The sequence below is a fragment of the Amaranthus tricolor genome, chromosome 14 (genome assembly GCF_026212465.1).
Source record: "Amaranthus tricolor cultivar Red isolate AtriRed21 chromosome 14, ASM2621246v1, whole genome shotgun sequence".
NCBI lineage: Eukaryota > Viridiplantae > Streptophyta > Magnoliopsida > Caryophyllales > Amaranthaceae > Amaranthus > Amaranthus tricolor.
This window is the reverse complement of record NC_080060.1, coordinates 21771459-21794905: the sequence shown is the minus strand read 5'-3', so window position 1 is coordinate 21794905 and position 23447 is coordinate 21771459. Positions and strand designations below refer to the sequence as shown.

General features: G+C 31.5%; 2 pseudogenes; one reads left to right on the top strand and one right to left on the bottom strand.

Annotated features, from left to right (window-relative positions):
- Nucleotides 1-14762: 14762 nt before the first annotated feature.
- LOC130799427 (pentatricopeptide repeat-containing protein At5g39980, chloroplastic-like) lies at nt 14763-16795 on the bottom strand (annotated as a pseudogene).
- A 1393-nt stretch (nt 16796-18188) lies between these two features.
- LOC130799426 (mitochondrial outer membrane protein porin of 34 kDa-like) lies at nt 18189-20566 on the top strand (annotated as a pseudogene).
- The last annotated feature ends 2881 nt before the right edge of the window (nt 20567-23447 follow it).

Below are 23447 nucleotides of genomic sequence, written 5' to 3'. Positions count from 1 at the left end.
TGCTGCTTTCAGGTATGTAGAATTAATTTTTTCATTGCAATTCAAATAATTCATACACTTTTTTTTTCAAAAAAATTATACTATTTGGTCTTTTTTAAGAGATTAATAATGCGGAATAATAAAATAGAAACTGTGATTTTGGGTTTTGTGGGTTTTGAATCCCTAATTTGTATTATTCGTAAAGGCTGATTACACTGTGAATATATACAAAAGGATGAAAAAATTAATATGGCAACATATAATTACACAATAATATGTTTCTTAAAATAATTTAGGAAATATTCTTATTTCCTACATTCTCATCTCTTTTGTTTATTTCTGCAAAGGCTTTTTCTAAGAAAAATAATTAAAACATACATAGATTATATATACATTCTGTTGTCTAACGAAATTAGAAAACTCTTGGAAGATTAATGATGTATTTGTAGCATTGGAATTTTTCAGTCTTTTGAATAGCTCAAGTATAACACCATCTAAACTAATAATTATTTTTCATTAAAAATTCAATCACATTATGTTCTTATTTTGTTCAAAAAAACTTTAGATATGGATTTTTCTTCTCTTTTTTTAAAAAACCAATTTAATTTTGTGTCAAATTAGTTTAAGTTAAAACCCAATTTAAGAAAAGCAATTTCTGTGATCAATTTGGGTTTGCATAAAGAAAAAGTTTGAGCTTTTAAACTTTATATTTATGGAACCTTGAATAGGTTCTCTTAAGAATGGGATTTTGTTCAAGAAAGACCAACAACAAAACCATAATAACATTGGTAGACTTTCTTCTATTCCAAAACATTAAAGATCCAAATCAAGATTTTCAAGGTTTTTGCTTTCTTGCAAGAGACTGGGTTATCTTCAAGGGTTTTTTTTTTTTTTTTTTTTTTTCTTGGGTTTTTTCAAGCCTTTTTTTTATCAGATTCAGTGATGAAAAGACACGGAAAGATCTCTTCTAACATGCTATATCGTACGACAGTCCTTTAGGTTAAAAATGAGGTATGTTTGAAATTCAAACTCGTGATTTGATCTTGTCACACTGGTTTTTAATAACTTGTGAAAGAACTAACTTAATCAAAAGTTTAAGCTGATAATTAAAGCCTAATTATAAACTCTAATAGTGATAAATAACATATCCTGGTTGCATCAATCATCTGCGTAAACTTTTGATTAAATTGGTTGTTTGACTTTGTATTAGAAGTCAATATGACAAAAAAATTGTAGGTACGGATCTCGACCACTCCACAAATTCAAGTGAAATTATTCTCACTAGGTATAAGGAGGGTTTATGCTATATTTCACTCCTAATCCAAAGGACTTTCATAAGAAAAAATATTAAAATATGTTAACATATTTGAAATCTCAACTAACAACTTATATATTTGAATTGGTTCCTTAATATAGTGTATAAATAAATTTGATAATGAGTGTGGCCTACTTCACAAACTTATTGAGAAAAGTGTTCGCCATGTTTAGTTTACATTTAAGAGAATAAGTAATTAGTAAAAGGTAGATTTAATCAGTAAATTAGTTTCAATCAGCATAAAAAAAACAAAAGAATTAAAGAGCTCTTAGTTGGTGTTGTATAATATGTCCAATTGCAGAAGCTCGTCTGACGAAGAATTGGTTGAATTTTCTGATGACTCCTACCACCTGCCAATTAAAAATATGTTCAACGAACTTAGAATTACAAGAGAATTTTATTTTTAACTTGTTATATATGTTTGTGAATGAGTAAGATATGTGGGGCATTAACTTTTTAGCTTCAGCTTTTATATCACATGATTTTTAAACATAATATTCTCACTATTTTGTAGGAATATTATTTTATTTAATAATAAAGTTAATTGAGAAAAAAATAGAGATCATATATATATATATATATATATATAAGGTTAGTGAAAAAATATAGAAATCATAAATATTAAAAAATATTAAATTAAAGTTATTGAGAAATATATAGAACTATAAGCATTATAAAAATGTACAATAAAATTAGTTGAAAATATGATAATTATATCAATGACATTATAAGATTTAAATTTTTCTTGATTTGTAGTTTAAAAATAATTATTAAGGGTTCTTGTTTTTTCAAAACTTAATAGATGAAGACATAAAAGTTTTTATTTACAACATAAAACTTAAAAAAGAACAAATATAATTGATTATCAATAATCCAATGTATATTAATACATATTTGTAGAATCGCACGATCCTACGATCCGATTCTATCAATTTCGATCATACCCCTTCAATGATCCTAGGTAGATTCTGATTTTAACAACCTTGATCACATAACTACAAAGGGAGTATAATAAAAAGGGTTCACATAACAACAAAGGGAGTATAAAAAAAGGGTTCATAGTTATGCGGTAATTCCTAGTGATGATACATTTTTTTACACTAAATTGAGAAAATAATATTAATAATGAATTGTTAATTTTAAATTAAAAAAATATAATTAAATATTGATTAACTCAAAATTATATCAATTACGCTTTATGCATATTTTAATGAAAAAAGTTGAAGAGATATATAAAAATTTGAAAAAACAATAGAATTATGTAAAATTGTTCAAATAAAATTAATGCTAGCTTATTTAAATAAGTCAAAGAATCCTTCGTTGTAAACAATAGTTGCTCTCATTTACATTATAAAATAGTGAAACTTTACTTGCATCAGTAATTGTAGCATAATAATTTAAATCAGATACAAATGATAATAACAATCACATCATTATGTCATATTTGAGGGAAAAATTATACGCAAATTATTATCAGAGACGGTATCTTTAAGGAATCATCTTTACTTGGGTCGATTCATTATATGTTTTTAAAAATATTGTAAGTAGACATTAAGAGTAATGTAAATAGACATTTAAAATATTTAAAGTATGCATTAAGGATATAGTAAGTAAGCATTAAGGATAATGTAAGTAAGCATTAAGAATAGGTAAGTAAACATTAATTTTTAATGGGCTGGACTTAAAACACGTCTCTCAAAGAGACGGTCTCTCAAGACAGAAAATTTTAATAAGAATTCCACATAACAAATTATAAGTCAAATATTTGAATTTCAATTACTAGGGGGTAAGTAATTTGGTAAAAATCAAACATTGAATCAAACCAAATTGAATAAGTAATTTGGTTTGACTATATTTTAAATTTAGTTTGGTTTGGACTGAATTTAATTATAATTCGGTATTCAGTTTGGACTCGGTCTAGGGTCCAACAAAACCAAAAAAACCGAAAAAACCGAAATGTTAAAGCATGTTATATCTTCCATTTGATTTATTTAAATTTTTGCCCTTATTTTTAGATTTTTGTTAAAAGTTTTTTACTTGTTCAAATTAAAAACCCTAAAATTATTAATATTTATTTAGGAGCTTTAGAAGGAATAAATTTGAAACAATACATCCAAATTTGATTTTCGGTGCAAAATATACAAATTGGTGCAATTCAGTCTATTCAGTTCAATTTGAATTGGTATTTTAAAATTCGATTTGGTTCAATTTAGATTATAAATATTATGATTTGGATTTGGATTTAAAATATCAAAACCAAATTTTATTCAGTTTGATTTGAATTTATATCAAATCCAAACCCAATACCAAAATTTCACGCCTAAACTATACTCTATTCACCCCTTTTTATTGTTACACTAAAAAAAATCTTACTTTGATTTGTCATAGGTAATAACTTTAAAGATATAAAATTAATGAATGTGGCATTCATTAGATTGGATTTTTAGTTTAATTAATACTTTAAAAACTTTAACTTATTTAAATTTCTTTATACAAACTTGTTATAATACATACTTTTTGTGTTTTTATTTCTCCTGCGCCACAATCAACCTTTGATATGTTTTATCAATTTTATGGTATAATAATTACATATTATGGCTATTATAAAAATAAAAAAAAATATAAGTATGATTTTATTTTATACGTCTAGTTTGATATATTTATAACATAATTTTTTTAGATTTTTGTTATGGACTTATGTACAACTCTTGACGTGAATAATCTGCGCGAAAAATGTGTTTTTAGTTGAAGCAATAAGGGTTTGGATTCGAGTTTAAATTTTTCAGATCCTAAATCAGGTCTAAGTTTAATTAAAAAATTAGGGTTTAAATTTGAGTGTAATTAGATGTAATCCAAATATAACCATGCCCATCCATCCCTAATTTAGATGCAAGTAAAAAAGAATGAAGTTGGATTTTGACTACATTAGTTGTAATGGAAGCAATAATTGTCATCGCTTAGTTTGACTAGAATTTTTCAAGTAGAAATGATAGTATGTAGGTTGAATGGTTGATTGAGTGTTTTAAAATCTATCAAATATTATTTGTCAACTAACTTGTTTCCAATTCGAGAATATTGACGCCAGCGCATTACAGTCAACAACTTTAATCTTCAAGCCTCAAGGATATAATTAAAGATAATATAGAGCTTTAAGACCAGATTATCAAGAAATAATACCAATAATTTTCACTTAACTATCAATTATTTATTCAGCCTGTTTTGTATGAAATCGTCTTATGATAAAACGATCTCAAAATAAGAAGTCCATAAGCTAAAAATTTCTATTAGTGGGCTATTTAACCCATATATGAGGCATATCTCACGGTAAGACCGTCTCATATAAAAATTTATGTTATTTAACAAATTGAGATAAAATAATATGATAAATTAACACAGTTATTTGGAGAGAGGAATATATAGTTTGTACAATTCAAAAAGGGCAAACCCTAAACGATTTGTTTTAAACACATTTGACAAAATCAAACTCATTGTTCATTGAATTGGTTCCTTAATCTAATATCAGAAATCAATGTGGCAAACAGTCACAGGTTCAATTCTCATTCATTCCTTTTCGCAAGTGAATTATTAAATTATTTAGCACCGTGTATGAGGAACACATGTGTTGCATTTGCAATTCTAGCCCAAATGACTTCTGTTAGATATGTGATAAAGTGTATTATACATTATTAGCCTTAACTATAAGTTTAAGTTTTTGATCAAATTGGTTTCTCTAACAAAAATCATAGCATTTCATGAGCAGTAATAATAATATAATTAAACATATTAATTTTTGATTCGATTAGTGAATATGACTGAATTTAATTTGACCGAAATATGATCATATTTATGTCAAATTAATTAGTTTATATTTATCATGATGACTCGGTTTTTAAAATATTTATGCGTCAATTCTTTTTCTTATTGGAAAGAGAATCAATTTGTTTAATTTGAATCAATATTCAACTAGTACTTGACTTGGTATATTTGACCTATTATTTTAAGTAGAACTAATTTTTATGAGTCCACATAATTATTAAATGGTATTTTTTTAGAAATTTTTCTGACTGTAAAAAGAATCATATATAATAAATCCTTGCACGTTGGCAAAAACTAACTGATCAAAATTTGCCTTATAATTACTGTTTTAAGAGGTTAAAAAAAAAGGTTTAAATATATATTATCATTCATATTATATCATAACATAAAAAAAATCCTATATATTTTATATACTCATCTGTCTCGGTAGGATTGAATCAAAGAGAAAGATAATGATTTTAAAGAAAGTGGTAATAAATGAAAAGAGAAAATGAATTGTATGGATGAAATTAAAAGAAAGTTAAAATGTATGGATAGGATTAAAAGAAATAATGAGTCATTGTCTAAAAATGGAAATAATGCAAATTAAGTGAGACGGATTAAAATAGAAAATACTTTAAATTCAATGGAACGGAGGGAGTAAAGATTAAAGAACAAGAAAATCAAAGAATTTGACGTCTGGACTCTAGAAGAAGTGATCATGTAGCAAGGATAAATAAACATTTCGAATACACAGAGTCAAAGACAGACCAAACAGCCAAATTACACTCAAACTATGATTAGTCAAAGCAGAAAATTTGAGTTAGTAGCACACAGATATAAATGGACAAATATTAAGATTTTATGGCATGTTTAGTAATCGATACTAAATGATAGAAATAGTATTAGAAAGTTAGTATACTTTTAATATGATTATCTCTTGACAAATTTAATAATTATGTTTATTTTCCTTCAACAATCTCATTTTGTTCATAAAATTTGTTGTAATGTATTATCATTTGAACACGTGATATTAGGTGGTAATCAAAAATTTTGAAAAAAAAACTTTTTTTTTTATCAAACTTTCACTACCATGGTAATGACATAACACATAATATGAAAATTCACACTATAAATTATTCTCATTACAATCAATTAGTGCCGTTAAAACCACCTCTTAGTTTTTTTTTTTCAAAAGAAAAGATTGAGCCTAAATAAAAGTAAGTATCTAAGCTAAAGAAAGTTTTATGTAAATATTATGAACTAATAATTGAAACTAGGAATGACAAAATTGATGTGTGGTGTGGATATATCCTTTTCATATCCATGATTGATGATACCAACAATCTACTCATTATTATGATGGATGAAATTTTCGTATTTATGCTTCCTCACTTTGAATATGTATTTTAAATTCATGCCCATTTATTATGGAAAATTGCGTGTACCCATCACGATGACCGACCATGTTATTTCAATAGTATATTTGTTTGGGTATATAATATATTATGGACCTCAACCATTGGCTGAAGTTTTTAGTTAAGTTGGTTTTTTTAATATGATATTAAAAGCCAGTGTAGTAAAAGATCACGGGTTCGAATCTCAATCACTTTTCATTAAAGTGGAATATTAAGCACCATGTATGATTGATGAGAGCAGGTGGTGCATTCACACGAGAGTCTGGTGTATTAGAGTATAAAACATATCATAGAGTCTCTATCATCGACTTAAGATTTTGATTGAATAACCTTTATTACTTTGAAAATACCTTAAAAATAATTATAGATCAAATTATAATATTAATAAAAATTATGTAATAATTGAGACAAGTATTTATAACAACATAATTTTTGCTTGATTGAATAAATAATTATTGACTATATATTTTGTCAAAAAATAGCTATTTTTATGAAATAATGTAAAAAAATTGTTGAAATTGACTTGCTGGCAAATTTACTATTCACATAATGCAATAATTCACTCATTCTAAATAAATTTTTTGGAAAATTTACCTTTAGTACCTAAAATCATAATTGTGTAATAAAATCTTTTGAATATAACATAATCACATTTTTAACATGTAAAAATGTTATATTTGAAAAATCTCTATAAAATCGTCATGTGTAATTTTTGAATTCTTTTTATATTTTTGTATGATTCACTTACTACCCATAAAATTTATACTCATATCCATCCAATTGAAACTCATTGAATTGACAATGATTATTTACTCAATAAAATAAAGTTAAAAAAATAAAGGATCTCTCGTGTTCCATTTGATATATTATGACTTTTCTTCTTTTTTCCTAAACAGCTCAATGTGAGTTCTATTTTAATCACTCTTCGGCCGTTACCTTCTAAATTACCACTCCTAACCCTAATCTCTTTCTTTACCCGTTCATTGCCCTTTCCGGCTTTCCCCCCTCTCTCTCATTCTCTCTTTCTCTAACCAATCTCAGAAAACTCAAACTCTTTGGCTTTGTTTGTGATTTCAATTCTTTGGCTTTGAATCTGATTTCATTTCTTTGGTTTTCTTTCACTATATTTGACGAAAAGAGGGATTAGATCTGGTTTCGTTTCTGATCTTTGGTTTTGTATTTGGTTAAAGCTTTACATCTGGGTTTTCCGAAATTTCTCTAGTTTATTTTAATTTGATTATGATTTTGATTATGTTATTTTTTTGATTTTGTTTTTGGTTTGTTTTAAATTCCGAAAAGGAGGATCTGGTTCTAGTAGTTGATGAGATCTGTTTTGATTAATGATTCTCTTGCATGTTCTTATTTTGATATTGATTTTGATTTTGATGAGATCTGGTTTCATCCATTACTGTAATCTTTGTGTAATCTGTGTTAATACTGTGTTGATTTTGATTTTGTTTTACTAAACTGGTAATATTTTCTGTTTTGATTTTGATTTTACTCCATTTTTCTTTATTTACTCTATTTTTTGGTTTTTTGAGTGCTGCTTGCTGCTTCTCTGTGCTTGCTGCTTGCTGCTTCTATGCGACTTTTTTTTCTATTTACTCTATTTTTTTCTGATTTGGATTGTGTTCGATTTTTCTGATTTTTCAGATTTTTCAGTTCAATCTTCCTGATCTTCAATTCAAGCTTGTACTGTGTTCGATTTTCAACTCCATTAATGGATGAAAGTATGTTTACTGTGTTCCATTAATGGATGAAGCTTGTAATATTTTACAGTGTTAGCCATAAATTAGTTTTTATGTTGTAATTTTGTAATATTGTAATTTTGTAATATTGTAATTTTTATGTTGTAATTTTGTAATATTGTAATTTTGTAGTATTGTAATTTTTGGGTCAAATGGGTCAAATGACCTGAATTATATGGGTTCAATGACCTGAAAAAAAAAAGCAGGTTAAATGGGTCATTAGCAGGTTGACCCGACCTGTAACAGATCAGGTCGGGGTTTCAATTTTTGACCCATTTAATTAAATGGGTCAGGTTCAGGTCAAGGGTCTGTTGACCCATTTATATATGACCCGAACCTGAAAACGACCCAACCCGACCTGTTTGACACCCCTACATGATACCAACAATCTACTCATTATTATGATGGATGAAATTTTCGTATTTATGCTTCCTCACTTTGAATATGTATTTTAAATTCATGCCCATTTATTATGGAAAATTGCGTGTACCCATCACGATGACCGACCATGTTATTTCAATAGTATATTTGTTTGGGTATATAATATATTATGGACCTCAACCATTGGCTGAAGTTTTTAGTTAAGTTGGTTTTTTTAATATGATATTAAAAGCCAGTGTAGTAAAAGATCACGGGTTCGAATCTCAATCACTTTTCATTAAAGTGGAATATTAAGCACCATGTATGATTGATGAGAGCAGGTGGTGCATTCACACGAGAGTCTGGTGTATTAGAGTATAAAACATATCATAGAGTCTCTATCATCGACTTAAGATTTTGATTGAATAACCTTTATTACTTTGAAAATACCTTAAAAATAATTATAGATCAAATTATAATATTAATAAAAATTATGTAATAATTGAGACAAGTATTTATAACAACATAATTTTTGCTTGATTGAATAAATAATTATTGACTATATATTTTGTCAAAAAATAGCTATTTTTATGAAATAATGTAAAAAAATTGTTGAAATTGACTTGCTGGCAAATTTACTATTCACATAATGCAATAATTCACTCATTCTAAATAAATTTTTTGGAAAATTTACCTTTAGTACCTAAAATCATAATTGTGTAATAAAATCTTTTGAATATAACATAATCACATTTTTAACATGTAAAAATGTTATATTTGAAAAATCTCTATAAAATCGTCATGTGTAATTTTTGAATTCTTTTTATATTTTTGTATGATTCACTTACTACCCATAAAATTTATACTCATATCCATCCAATTGAAACTCATTGAATTGACAATGATTATTTACTCAATAAAATAAAGTTAAAAAAATAAAGGATCTCTCGTGTTCCATTTGATATATTATGACTTTTCTTCTTTTTTCCTAAACAGCTCAATGTGAGTTCTATTTTAATCACTCTTCGGCCGTTACCTTCTAAAAGTAAGTGAAAATGAAATGACAAAATAAACTTTGAATGAAAACAAAAGCTTTAGCAAACAACATTTGTATCCCAGACCAATAGAGAAAGTGAGCACATGTTAGACCGTGACAAATTCATCACATAATTATCTCATTGGCCTACTCGCGTGGACACATTCTTGGGGCTCCTATGGGCTCGAGCTCAGAAACCAATGGGTAATAGTGTTCACTTGCAACCACATGCAAATTCACAGCCCATTATTTTATTAATATGAGATCTTCCTCATATGTGAAGTATATACAACAGAAACTAATAGATCTCCAATCGCAAGAGTATGACACAAGCTGCAGGTAACTGAACACTATTTGATCTGCTTATCAATGTGCGTATCTTTACCTAAAGCTCGTGTCATCTCTCCTGCGATTGGAGCTCTAAGCTTTTTTTTCTTCATCACAATTTATCTGGTTTTTTGTTTGGCTTTAGATTCATGAAGAAGCAGTGATAGGTCTTGATTCGCAGAAGTAGGCACTGCCTGCAGGTATTAGCGAAACATACACACAATGTGAGTCATTAACAAGCAGGCAGTGCCATCTCTCCTAAAGCTTCTTGGCTAGTGTTAATAGAAGACTGTTTATTTTGTGGGGTGGAGTTGTATATATAGAATGAGCTCAATATTTATAGGTTAAAAATGACAATAGTGGCACTGTGGCAGTGCTATTCCTAATGCAGCTATTTATCTGAATTTTTTTATTATTATTTTTTTTTAATAATGTAATTCTAGAAAGTATTGGAAACTCACGGTATTGTTGAGCTGTTGTAATGGTCTAAATTAGACTTAATGAGTAGGTGTGGATGTGTTCAAAGTTATTGGAATGAAAATTGAAGAAAAGTCTAAAGTTCAAACTTATTTAAGGATTTAGTTATTACATGTGGGAGACTTGGTCAACTCTTATTCTTTTGTATGACCAGGAATATATGACTGGTGATTAAACTAAATATAATGATCTTACAAGTAAGACGGGCAAGAGAAAGGTATTTGTGTAAAGAACTTCTAGAAGGCAAGATTATGAGAACAAAATAGTTTTATCATTTGGTTACTAGCATAATCTCATAAGTCATGTCACTAGATGATAAGAAGGAGTTTATCTTGATTAAAAACACCATTTTGATTGAATCCAAATTGCTATTGTTGGAAAAATGTTATTTAAAAAAAAAAAAAAAATCAGAACACTTCTGTTAAGTATCAAATTTAGGCTATAAAATTACAAAATTCTTTTGTTACTATCGTTTTGTATACTTGTGTTGCTACAGTATTGGTGTTCAAAAACGAAAATTGTCATTTCATGTTGTGCTTTGTGGAGTAAATTACAATTGTAATTTTTCATCGGTTAACGATCTAAAGTAATATATACTCAAAAGACCGATGAGAAACACAAACGAATTGACCATCAACTTCATCTAGCTTGAAAAGTTTGTAAGCGTAGAGTGTAGAAGATAGGAAAAGATTCAATACTCTCAACGTGGTATTATAAATAAGCACCTCAAGACCCATGAAAATTACGTTCATGGAAAAATAATGACTAAATATGTTGAGGTCATATCTTAAACTATATGTGTCGATTCATTATTCAATATTTGTCATCATGTTGAATTGTAAAAGAATTGTGGTAAAGTCTAGAAGGGAAATACATGATAGAAAATGATTCAAGTAAACAATTCTTAGTAAGTGTCTTTTTATTTTAAATTTGTCGTGTAGAGACTAATTATGGATCAAATTTACCGAATTCAAAAAATTACTCAAAATTCAAGCAATAGTAAATTGGCATGAATGGAATGATTGTTGCCAAGTTGAATTACAAACTACCACACTCTTAGAAAGAACACATGTAAACATAATTAAGAGGAGATGACTACTTCTAGTTCTAACTTAGATGAAACTTACAAAAAAAATATCTAGTCTCGAGAAACCATTTTTTAAAAGACGTATCTCAATCCTAGCCCATTAAAGAATAAATCCTACTTACCGTATTCTTAATGCCTACTTTCAATATCTTAAATTTCAACTTACATCATTCTTAATGCCTACTTATTATATTTTAAAAAATATATGATGAGTTGGCCCAATTAGAAATGGTCTCTCAAGAATTTGTGTAAAAAAAATTAATCCTACATTACATCCCATTATTATATTTTATCTAACCACCCATCTTGACTTTTATCACCTGACATTTATGAAGAATTAAGACCTAATAAGTCATTGAACATAGCAAAAGAACAAGACTCCTACCAAGTCAAGATCAAACATGCATCAATCATCATCATTCTCCAATGATCATGTTTTACAATCTGCTACTGACTGAAGGATCATGTTCTTAGCATACAAGAAATGAGACCTTTATCATCATCATCACCATCACCATCACCATCACCACCATCACCATCACCATCACCACCATCATGCCCGGTGTATTCCATTCATAGGAAAACTAAGATCAGGGTCTTCTAATTGGGTATTGTGCAAATAGTTTATGATGGAAGTCAATTGGAACCTAGATGATTGTCAATAAGGTTGCTCTTATCCTCCATATTCTGTTGTTTTGTGAGTGCGTAGGTAATGGTTTAGCAGTGTAACATAGTTCACCAGCTAGTTTGTTTATTGGATTCACAAATCAATCAAAATGTCACAGAGGAAATCAAAGAATCATGTAATACTAAGTCATACAAAGAGTGAATATTGGGATGATTTATGAAGAAGACAACAAGATAGGCAAGATAGGTTAAGTTGCATAATGTTGGGTCTTTCCGAAACTCTAACACTCATGCACACTACAACACCGCGATTGTCCTCAACACCAGTGTATAAGCAAAGAACAGTTCGTTGGGCCAGCCACAGCTATTGTTCTTTCGTGCTTACAACCGTTTTATTTTTGTTTTTTTGGAAAGTAGGAATTCAACTCCCAAACCAACCATTTACTGCAACACTACAAAGAATGAACCAAAAGGGATAGACTCAGCAAAATAGAACCAAAATCAACACTTCCAGGCAAGAAGTGAGTCAGAAGGCCCAGAACAACAGTAGCACTGCACAAAAGAACTATAGAAACAATGAGAAACTGAAGTGACAGCCCACTGAACCATAGGTGAAGTGAACAACAGCAGCACATGCTGACCGAAAACGAACCCAAATAGACCCAGAACAGCAGTCACGCAGAGTCACTGCCCAACCCCTGCACCAACAGCAGCAGAAACAACAGTTGCAAGGCCGCAGCTCAAAACATCTGCCACTACCTGCATAGCATAACATAACAGCCACGCAAAGGCAGACAGCAAACAACAAGCCAGCAGATATCACACACCAAACAAAGGCCCTAAACAAGATGGAACAGATCCACCCACAAGTAGCAATACGAAAAACAATATCTCTAGCGATAAGACTAGGAGGAAGCATGCCACTACTTAAGATCACCTTATTTCTTCGTCACCATAGAGCATAGCACAAATCCATCCAGCATAACAATAAAGTTTTGTCTTCCTGAGACTTCTTCCTTTTAAGCTTAGCGAAGATTTTGTTTCCTCCACAAAATTAAATCCAAAATCAAAACTATGAAAAGGTTTAAAGTCTCCTTTTAAGGTCCATCACAACTTACACGAGTGAAGAACATACTCCAAAGTCTTATCTTCATCAAAGCATACAAATAGGATCATCAAAAATACCCCACTTAGCCAATCTAACCAGGGAAGGTTATCTGTCCAAATTATCAACCAAAGGCAAAAGATAGCCCTATGGGGAAGCTATATTATTGCCTGCCAAACCACTCCAAAAAACTTTATCATAATCTGCTCTGACAATAGAAAGTAAGCATTTTTAATACTAAATTTGTCCCTAAAAATCGATGCTCAACCACCACCAATTTCCCCTTCATAATCTTAGCAAGCATCCATGAGACAGTATAAGGAAGCTTGATGTACATAACTTTGGCACGGAGGTACTACCAAAAACCCATCAAAAGTATAGAAAAAATGACATGATTCAATAAACTTATTACTTACAAATCACAAAAACCCATAATTTAAGACACATCTCACAAACACTGAGTCCAGCTCAATCAGAATATAAATCAGTCATTCATAACAAGAATTCTAAAGCGAAGCAAAATGGAAATAAATATGTAAAGAACATGCCTAGATTTTTAAAAAATAAGACAATACCTTTCTCAGCCAGGATTTTGTCCTTAATCTGAGCATTGGTAAACCTTCCATCAACATTCAAGTTCTAAGTTTCCGATTTACACCAATGCTGGACCTGAACTTGAGGTTGATCTCTTATCTATTGTAGACTATTATTGAAATTGACAAAATTAATTAACTAGTGAACCCAATTATGCCCCTTCTGCATATAAATTCTTTGGGAAAACCTTCGAAACCAGCAGAAAATTTGTCACATTTCAACATTTTATTCATTCTTTTCTCTCAATTGAAGCTGAAAGGAAGGAGAATAATGATGAACAAGCAATGATTGAGAAAGAAACATGAAATGCCTAGAATCATGTTCCAAAGGCAAATGAAAACAAAAATAAACATGTCCAAAGGCTACACCTGATTGAAGCGGTAGGCCATTCCTCATTTTGTAAAATTTGAGAAGTGTTATATACTAAATCTTCACAAAGAAGTGTCATACATTTTTATTCGTTGCTAAATTGCAGCGTTTCATGTTATATGCCTCAAATGTGAAGCTACAACATAATTTTTTATCTCACAGTGATACCAGGATACCTCAAAAGAAACGGAATGATATATCAATTATGTACACTATTCATAAATACGTACAAAATGTGAAATAATTTAAGGTTGTGTTTGGAAACAAGCATTTCATTTTAAATTGTAGATTTCAATTATGAATTCATCAAAGAAGAATTTAAGAATAACAAGCTTAGGGAAGTCATTCTCAAATCCTTATCTTTAACTACTTTTAAAACATTGTTGGATTTGACTCAAATTCAAATTTGAAAATTTTTTATTTGCCAAATACTAAATTTGAGTCAAATTCACATTTTCAAATGAAATCAACATTCCCAAACATAGTATAAGGTTAAAGTAATCTAATAGCATAAACATTACCTATATTTGGGTTCAAGATCTTAGTGTACCATCATTTGCCATCACGTCATCTACTCTTGCAGCACCATTGAGCCTTTTTGCTGATTCATGTATGTTAGAAACAACAAGATATAATTCCTTTTTGTTTACGTTGGGATCGGTAACCAGCATCTCAAAAAGTGATTCCACAGTCTTCAAGTCGCCTCTTGCGCCATACAGACTCAACATTTGGAAATGAACTTCATTTGGGAATATACAACCTGCTTCTTGCATTTCCCAATATACTGAATCAGCCTTTTCAAACTCCTTGACTTTTCCATAAGCATTTAAGGCAAGAGCAATGACATTGGCATTGGGGAAGTATCCCGCCTCTCGCATCTTCTCAAACACCTCTATGACATTCATATATTTCCTATTTCTTGAGTAAAGTTCAATCATACATTCCAATATAGAAATATCCTTCACTTCTCTAGCGTCAAATGCCTGTCGAAAGACCCATGTAGCCTCTTCGATCCTTCCAGCTCGACAAAGAATGGCAATTGCAGTATCTCGGGGGATATTGTCTGGACACTTAAGCTCATGTAGCAGCCGTTTTGCATGAGCAACTAATCCCACTCTCTCATAAGCCACTATCATAGTCTGATAAAGAACCTGATCAATCTCTAAAGCAGAACTTCTAAGCTTTTGAAACAACTTGGCAGCACGATCCAGTTTCCCAGCCCTACACCATATAGAAATTATTGTTGAGTATGTAATTGCATTAGGTTGAATCCCCTTTTTCTGCATCTCTTGCACCAAATTTCCGGCCTTTTCATGTTCAAGGGATTTCCCATATATTTTCATCATGGTATTGTACGTTACAACGTTCTGTTCGATATCCTTTTTTTGCATCAACCAAAAAAGATGTATAGCTTCGCCAAAAAGCTCGGCTTCTCCATATACCCTCAAAAGAGTATTATAACTAACAACATTAGGCTCAATGCCCCTTTTCCTCATGCTCAAGAAAAGCTGATCAGCTTCCTTGGCCATGTCAAGCTGTCCATAAACATCTATCATAATGTTGCAGGTAGTGAGATCAAGAACACAATTTGCATCAGTCATGTCAGAAAACACAGATAATGCCTCAACAAACTTATGATTCTCTACATACATATTCAAAAGTGTTGAATAACTAACTGTATCAGGCTTGACTCCATTTTCTCTCATCTCTTTCAACAGATCTTGAGCCTCACAGAATAGCTTAGCTTTCCCAAACACATTAATCATAGTATTATAAGCCACAAGGTCAGGCTTAATACCAGACCTCTTCAACCTTGAAAACAGAGAAATTGCTTTAGAATAATCACATAACTTACGAGACAACTCAATCAAATTACTGTACAAAACAAGATCACCCGACACACGGTCTTGCTCCATCTTCTGAAGCCAAGAAAGTGCCGAATCAAACAAGCCCTCTTTTCCAAAATGGGTTATAAGCATCGAGTAAGTATACCTATCAGGGGCTAAAGCTCTTTGCTGCATTTCGTCAAACAGACCATGTGCAACTACCCACTACTTTGCTCGAAGCACATTACGGATGACAACATTGTAAACAAACACTGATGGGGTATATAAAGCAATTTCATTTATCCAATCAAGCAAAGCAATCGACCTTTGCCAATCTGATTCACGGGAAAGAAGAGATACCATAAACCTAACAGATAATTGCCTGCCTTTATAAGGTGACAATAAAGCAAACAACTCTTCCTCACTTGCAGTTTGGGCAATGGATTTCAGCAAATCCTCCGTGTCTATGTAGTGGTCTAAGAAATTGTTTCTTTGAGTTTGATTTTGGCAATATATTCGAGAAAGTTGCTGTGAAAAAGAAGTAGACGATGAAGAAGATGAAGCTTGGGATGGTGCCCTAGTCCATACATATTTTGTTGAAGATGATGAAATTCTTGTGGGAATACACTGAGTTCTCTGTCCATGGATGATGTTTTTCGAAAGGAGATTTTGCTAAATTTGTATTATAGAAAAAATCCCACCATCCACCGTCAATGATACAATATCAAACATTCTGCATACACTAAACAAAAATTGTGTCAGAAATCAGAATGTGAGAAAATATTGAATGTAGATGACAAAACCTCAAAGAGGGGATGTATTCAACGCGTAACTTGGGATATTATTAATTTTAAGAATCACAAAGGAAAAAGGACAGACAGAGAATGGAGAAAACATATTGAATGTGTATTGTGCATAAATTTCAATCACTAACACTATGTTTGGAAATGTTTGGAAGGATTTGTGTTGTTAAAAATGTGAAGAGGTTCCTCTTTCCAAATCCCTCCCTTCCCCTATTGGTATCCAAACGAGGGAAATAAACCTCCATTTCCCTCCCCTTTATTTTCTTTCCAAACCCAAGTAGCATTATCAAGATGATTGAATGTTAAAACCTTCAGTTCAGTTAACCTCTAAATTTTACAAAGGGCATTGAACGACAGTTGAAAACTCCATAAAATCATATAGAAAGATCAATCAGTCAAGTCAGCAGTTCAAGAGCAATATTCAACAAAATGTTCAAGTGGAATTCCGCATGCTGTGCATAAATTTCAATCACTGAAATGAAAAAAAAAATAAAAAGTCTTTCACTGTTGAGAACAATCAAATGCAATAGAACTAATAAAGAAATTAACATCATGTAGTAAGATTAAAGAAGATAAAAATATCCAAAAGTAAGAATTTAGAACCCAAAATACATTTTGGGAAGTACTTTCACAAATCAAAAGTTGAATAAAAACATGGGTTAGAGCATAGGTGGAGCTAGAGGTGCCGGGGTAGGCCATAACTCCTTCAAAGTTTGAATTTTCCCTTCTATGATAACACCCATAAGAAAATTTTATGAATATTGGCCCCTTAAACAACTTTAGTTTGGTCTTTTGCTCACTTTCACCCTAAAGTTCTAGTTCTGCCGTTCATAGATAAGATAATTGACTAAAAATGCTTTAAGGTATGGGAAATTATTGCAAGAGAAGGGAGATAAGATATAGTTGGTTTCTTTTTCAATAGAAGTATTTATCAATTATCATACATTAAGGTCAAATTTCTACCTACAATTTACTGTCAAAATAGAAGGAATAAAGGGAAACAAACAAAGAAAGAGACCTTCATGGAAAATAAGCGTAAATGAGGGAGAAAGAACACTAACCGTCAGAGAGATTTGGAAACTGAGAAAGCACTGCCGGGTGTGCAGGAAAGATCAATGAGAGGCGATTGCAAGGAATCACAAATTGTGGTCACTGCTTGTCTTAAAAAACTCTTCATATCATATTATTATCATTATCATCATATACTAAAAAGAAAGAATCATTTCCCATTATATTGGTATTTGCAAAAAAGTTTCCCATGGCACAATACTGTCCACGTGGAAAAAAAAATTTTTTTAAATTTTTCAGGGCAAAACCGCCAAATGAGATGGCGGTTTGCCTTAACCAGTAAATCGCCATGTGGCGGTTTGGTTAGGGCAAACCGCCATCTCATTTGGCGGTTTGGTCCTGGTAAACTGCCACCTCATGTGGCGGTTTTGTCTGTGTCTGTCCAACATTTTTTTTTAATTCCCATATAGTTAGCGCAACCTACATTAAACTAGTTCAATACCATCTATTTCATAATAATCAACTACAAACCAGCTTGATTTGAAAACATTAATTATGAAAATAATGCGAAGATATATTACAATCATGGAAAGTGATACAAGAAGTTCAAATTATATAAGTTTATACAAAGATTGTTAAACTATAATCCCCGGCCCCTTTTGTTGTGCGCACCGGTGGATGATGATGGTGTATACTCATCAGCCTCTGCAATGACATTAAGAGCAGAAGCTCGTCGTTGACTAGCACGCTGATATGTGATGATCCGTTGCGGAGGCGATGGATGTGGAGGAGGAGTGTTCGTGGAAGCTGGAGGAATGAATGGCGACATAGCACCGGATGTCGATATGGATCTGGAAGACCGACCTCGAGTAGATGAACGCTCGCGACCTCTTATGGACCGAGAAATGTGATCCTGGCTGCACAAATGTGGTGATGTTGGGCGTAATATGGAGATACGCATGTACCAATTCATGTACATACCAGAGCTATTACCGGTGTAGTTATCTCCTCGAACCAATCGAGATGCTCGGTCATTCCACGCATCTACATGCGATCTATGTCGTACGACGTAGTTCCTTTCCCCAGTCCTCCGATCAATCACATGTAGGTGAGGTTGGGTGTCACAGGCATGCGGAATAACCTGCTCCAAACCGAATTGACGCATGACACGATCCGGGAGATGTAGCTCAACGATGTCAAAGAAAATATGTGGACAACGCGATCTCCAAATCTCGTGGCCCGATGTACATATGTGCGGCAGAGCGTCCATCTTAGCCGCTGTGTAAGGCTGCCATGTCATTTGTACTAGAAATCAATATACTCAGTAATATATACAATTTATTCATAACTAATACAAATATTAAATGTTAATAACCTGCTCGTCCCGTTGTCGATCAAGTGCGTCTCTATAGTAGACGAGAGTATGTAGGGAGAGGGACCTCGAAAGATATACACGAAGCCAGCTGCAAACAAACAAACATTGTTTAATATTTTCATGTATCATAATATAGTGAAATTTTGAATTTGAATAGTGAATTGAGTGTTGCTACCTTACTGCTAAAGGATCCATCCCACGACAATGCTGTGAACCTAACACCGGTTCAAAATCCTCCGCGTCATCTTCCTGATCATGTTGCCCATCGGGTCGAATCCTCCGAATTATAGGCCTCCCTATATGAATATGCTCCCACGACCATATCTGTAACAACATCAAGCAGCCTGCAATGTCCTTGGCACCCTTACGAGATGCTCGACATAAATTACGATACAGATACGTTAGGGTAGCACTTCCCCAACTATACTCATCTATCCGCTCCAAGTCTCCTAGTAGAGGGCTTGAATACTGGCACCAAATTTATCCTTTATATTCATCGTACTCTTGAGTATGTTTGTTATTTTTTTTATATTTATTGGTTCTCTTTGATAATTTTTTTTTTGTGCTTGTTTTTGTTTGTGTTTCCACAGGCTATTACTTCAACTGGCACAAAGAAAGGTGATTTGTTCCTTGCGGATGTTACTACACAATTGAAGAAGAACAATGTTACAACTGATATTAAAGTGGACACCAATTCCAATGTGAGTTACAAATTTGATAGTGTAGAAGCAATAAATATTTACAGTTAAATGGATTTTGTAGACATGGTTTTTCCTAGTGTATGGAGGGCATATCATGCTTAAATGCAATAAAATTATTCCAAAAAATCTTTTTCAACAAAAAAGGAATGGAACTGATACAACAGAATTGAGACGTGCAATTCTTTGTGTCTCACTTGTTGCCTATTGTTGTCAGTTGTTGACTACCATTAGTGTTGTTGAGGCTGCTCCAGGATTGAAAGCTATACTGAGTTTCAGAGTTCCTGATCAGTGATCTGGCAAGGTGAAAGTTTAAAAATTTGCAAATCCCCAACTATTTATTGTTTTTGGTGGTAGTAAGTAGTAATTGCTAAGGTTTTGAATGCTAATTTTTTTGTGGGGACAGCTTGAACTTCAATACCTGCATGACTATGTGGGAATATGCACCAGTATCGGTTTGACAGCAAACCCGATTGTAAACTTCTCGGGTGTGATTGGGACTAATGTGTTAGCCTTGGGAACTGGTGTTACATTTGATTCTAAAGCGGGAAATTTTACTAAGTGCAATGCTGGACTGAGCTTTTCAAATGCTGATTTGGTTGCTGCACTTACAATGTAAATGGTTTCTTTGTTTAGTTCTCGTTTTGCAACATCTTATCATGTCTTTATGCATGTCTATATTTCGGTGAGTTATCACTTTTAGACTAGATGTAAAAATGTTGCACATCCTTGTAGTTAGTTATACCATTAGCATATTTATTTCCTCTTGAAGGTCTTATTGGGATTTTGATGATCTTATGTTGATGATATCGGGGGTGAATCTAGGAAAAAACAAGTGATATCGGTAATTTAAATGAAAAATTCACATTCAAGATCATTTGATAAAGCTATTGATCAGTGGAGTTTTTATATGTTGAAACAACACATGTAATTATTATTTTAATCATATCAACATAATTTTAATGTCTTTAACATTATTTAATCTATGTGTTATTTTCGATCATAGGAATTTCATAAGGATTGATAATAGAGCAATGAATTTAGCACTTTGAGCACAAAAGGGTATAATCTTAAGACAAAGAGAGGGAAGGAGTATTTTCTCAATTCACATCAATCTATAACCTGCGACTGCCATACTTTTATGAATCATATTATGAGACCCAATTCACCAAATGGAAAATTCCTACGGACGACTAAAACCTAGATAATTACCAAATACATTATCAAACTAATCAAATGACTAAAACCTAGATAATTACCAAATACATTATCAAACTAATCAAATGACAAACAAATTGACCATTAATTAAGACCCAATTCAAATAAATTACAAAAAATCAAGTATCCTAATTGCTAGATTCATCAAAATTCTTAAACCTAGGAAAAAGACAATATAACAATAAATTTAACATTCTCTCAATCTTGAAAGTATATGCCAAAAAATCGTAGATCAATTATTTAAACTCTTATTTTAAGAAATTCAACAAATTACCTAAATCAATTGTAAAATGATATTACTAATCAATTGAAACACTAATAAATTCCAATAAATTAAATACAAAACCCTAATTAATAAATTTACCATCAATTAAGTCAAAAACCCTAAATTGCTTAACAAATGTTGTTTGGGGTATTATATAATCATCAATCATGAATCAACAATGTTTAACATTTAACATTCAAAGAAATAAGAAATCGATTACAATTACACAAGTTTTAAACTAAAAAAAGTATATACATGGTTTCGTGGCTAGCTGCGGCAGGTTTGGTGAGCCGGTCAGTGACTGCCAAGGTGGTATGGGTGTTCATAACCGGGTACCCGGCATTTCGGGTACACGGTTAGTCAGGTATCCGATTAGTTGGGTATCTATTTTAACTGCCTGTGTCCCGGCTCGTTAAATTCGGGTACCCGGATAAGTTGGGTCGGCACACCGGGTACCCGATTTTATGTGACGTTCTGGAGCAATGAACAAGAAGTTATTAAAATTACCGGATAACTAAAGCCTATTGTATTGGAAATCAGGAGCATATATAATGATATATTAGCTAATATTATGCTGTGCTTTTTAGAATAGCAATGGCTGTATATTGCATTTGTACAAAAGATGCACAAATCTTTGTTTTTGACTCTAGAAGTTACATAATACTCCCATAAAGTCACTTGTTACCATTTCCGCTGAGGTGGATACTACTGCAAAGGTTGGATTGGCTTTGGCTCTTAAGCCTTGAATGTTATACTGATCAGTTTGATTTCAGTAATTCAGTCTCATCTTCTTTTTTTGACATAATTTTTGGCATTGAAAAAATGATATAATGATTTACAAACTTGCGCTGTTACTTTGTTAGCTCAGCTGGTAAATCCAGCAATTATTGTTGAATAATTTGGTGGGTGGCAGATTTTTTCTGAGATCAGGAGAACATATTTGAGTTGAATTGAAGTTTTACTCGGATTAGTTTATAATCACGACCTTTTTAATTGAAATTTCCAGCCTTCGATTTTTGTTTTTGGTGATCAGGTGTCCGTATTGTTGTCAAGTGCTTAATCCCACGAAATTTTTTTGTTGTATTTCTCGGTTTTGTCTTAATAGTAAATTCATTTTTAGTCTGTTTTACTAGATATGTTGTATTTTCTGTTTTAAAAATAACTTTGCATATTTATATTTCCTTTAAATCATCCGTACATTTGTTTATTCTCTCAAATCAAACTAAAACTCAATAGAGAGAAAATTATTTGTAGCAAATTCTATGTAGTATGCTATAACCTTTAAGTAATTACCTTATGCTCTTTATGTTCCTTTAATATCGTTATTACTTTGAGTCTTCTTTTTTGTTTTGTTACATCATCGATCTGTTTGGTAGCCGGAATTAATTAGAGGAAATGATAATGAATTAGTATAATTTTGGTGGGAAAATTTGTTGACAAGTTTAATGGTTATGCTTGTTCTATTTAAATCTTTACATTTCTTTACAATATTCATTTCAATGCATTATCGTTTAGAAAAGGGGATTAGGTGGTAATGAAAATTTGGGGTCAAAATTTTTTTGTATGATCAAGATTTTATTACCATGGAAACGTCATGTTTCATTTCTTAAAAATTTACACTACAAATTATTACTATCACCACTGTTATTTCTTGATAATCTATTTTATGAATTTATTCTCTCTATATCTCATGCACTTGTTTTTGCACAACATTGCCCTAAAGTAGCAAAATAAAAGACATAAAGGAAGTAATAGTTAGGATTTTAGTAGGTCTATTTATGCAGTTTTGTAACTCTTAACTACAAAGAAAAATACATATTGATGGAAGAAAGTAATTGTATAGTTTGTCCATGTAAGAACACCACACACAATATTTTACAAGAAGGAATTCAGTTTAACATAAGCACACATTTTATTACAATAATTCAGATTAACAGTTGTAGCACAAATGAGTTGCAAATTTAAGGCGAAAGATTAACATATCAGCAAGGCTAGGTGAGGCATCTGTGCTGATTTA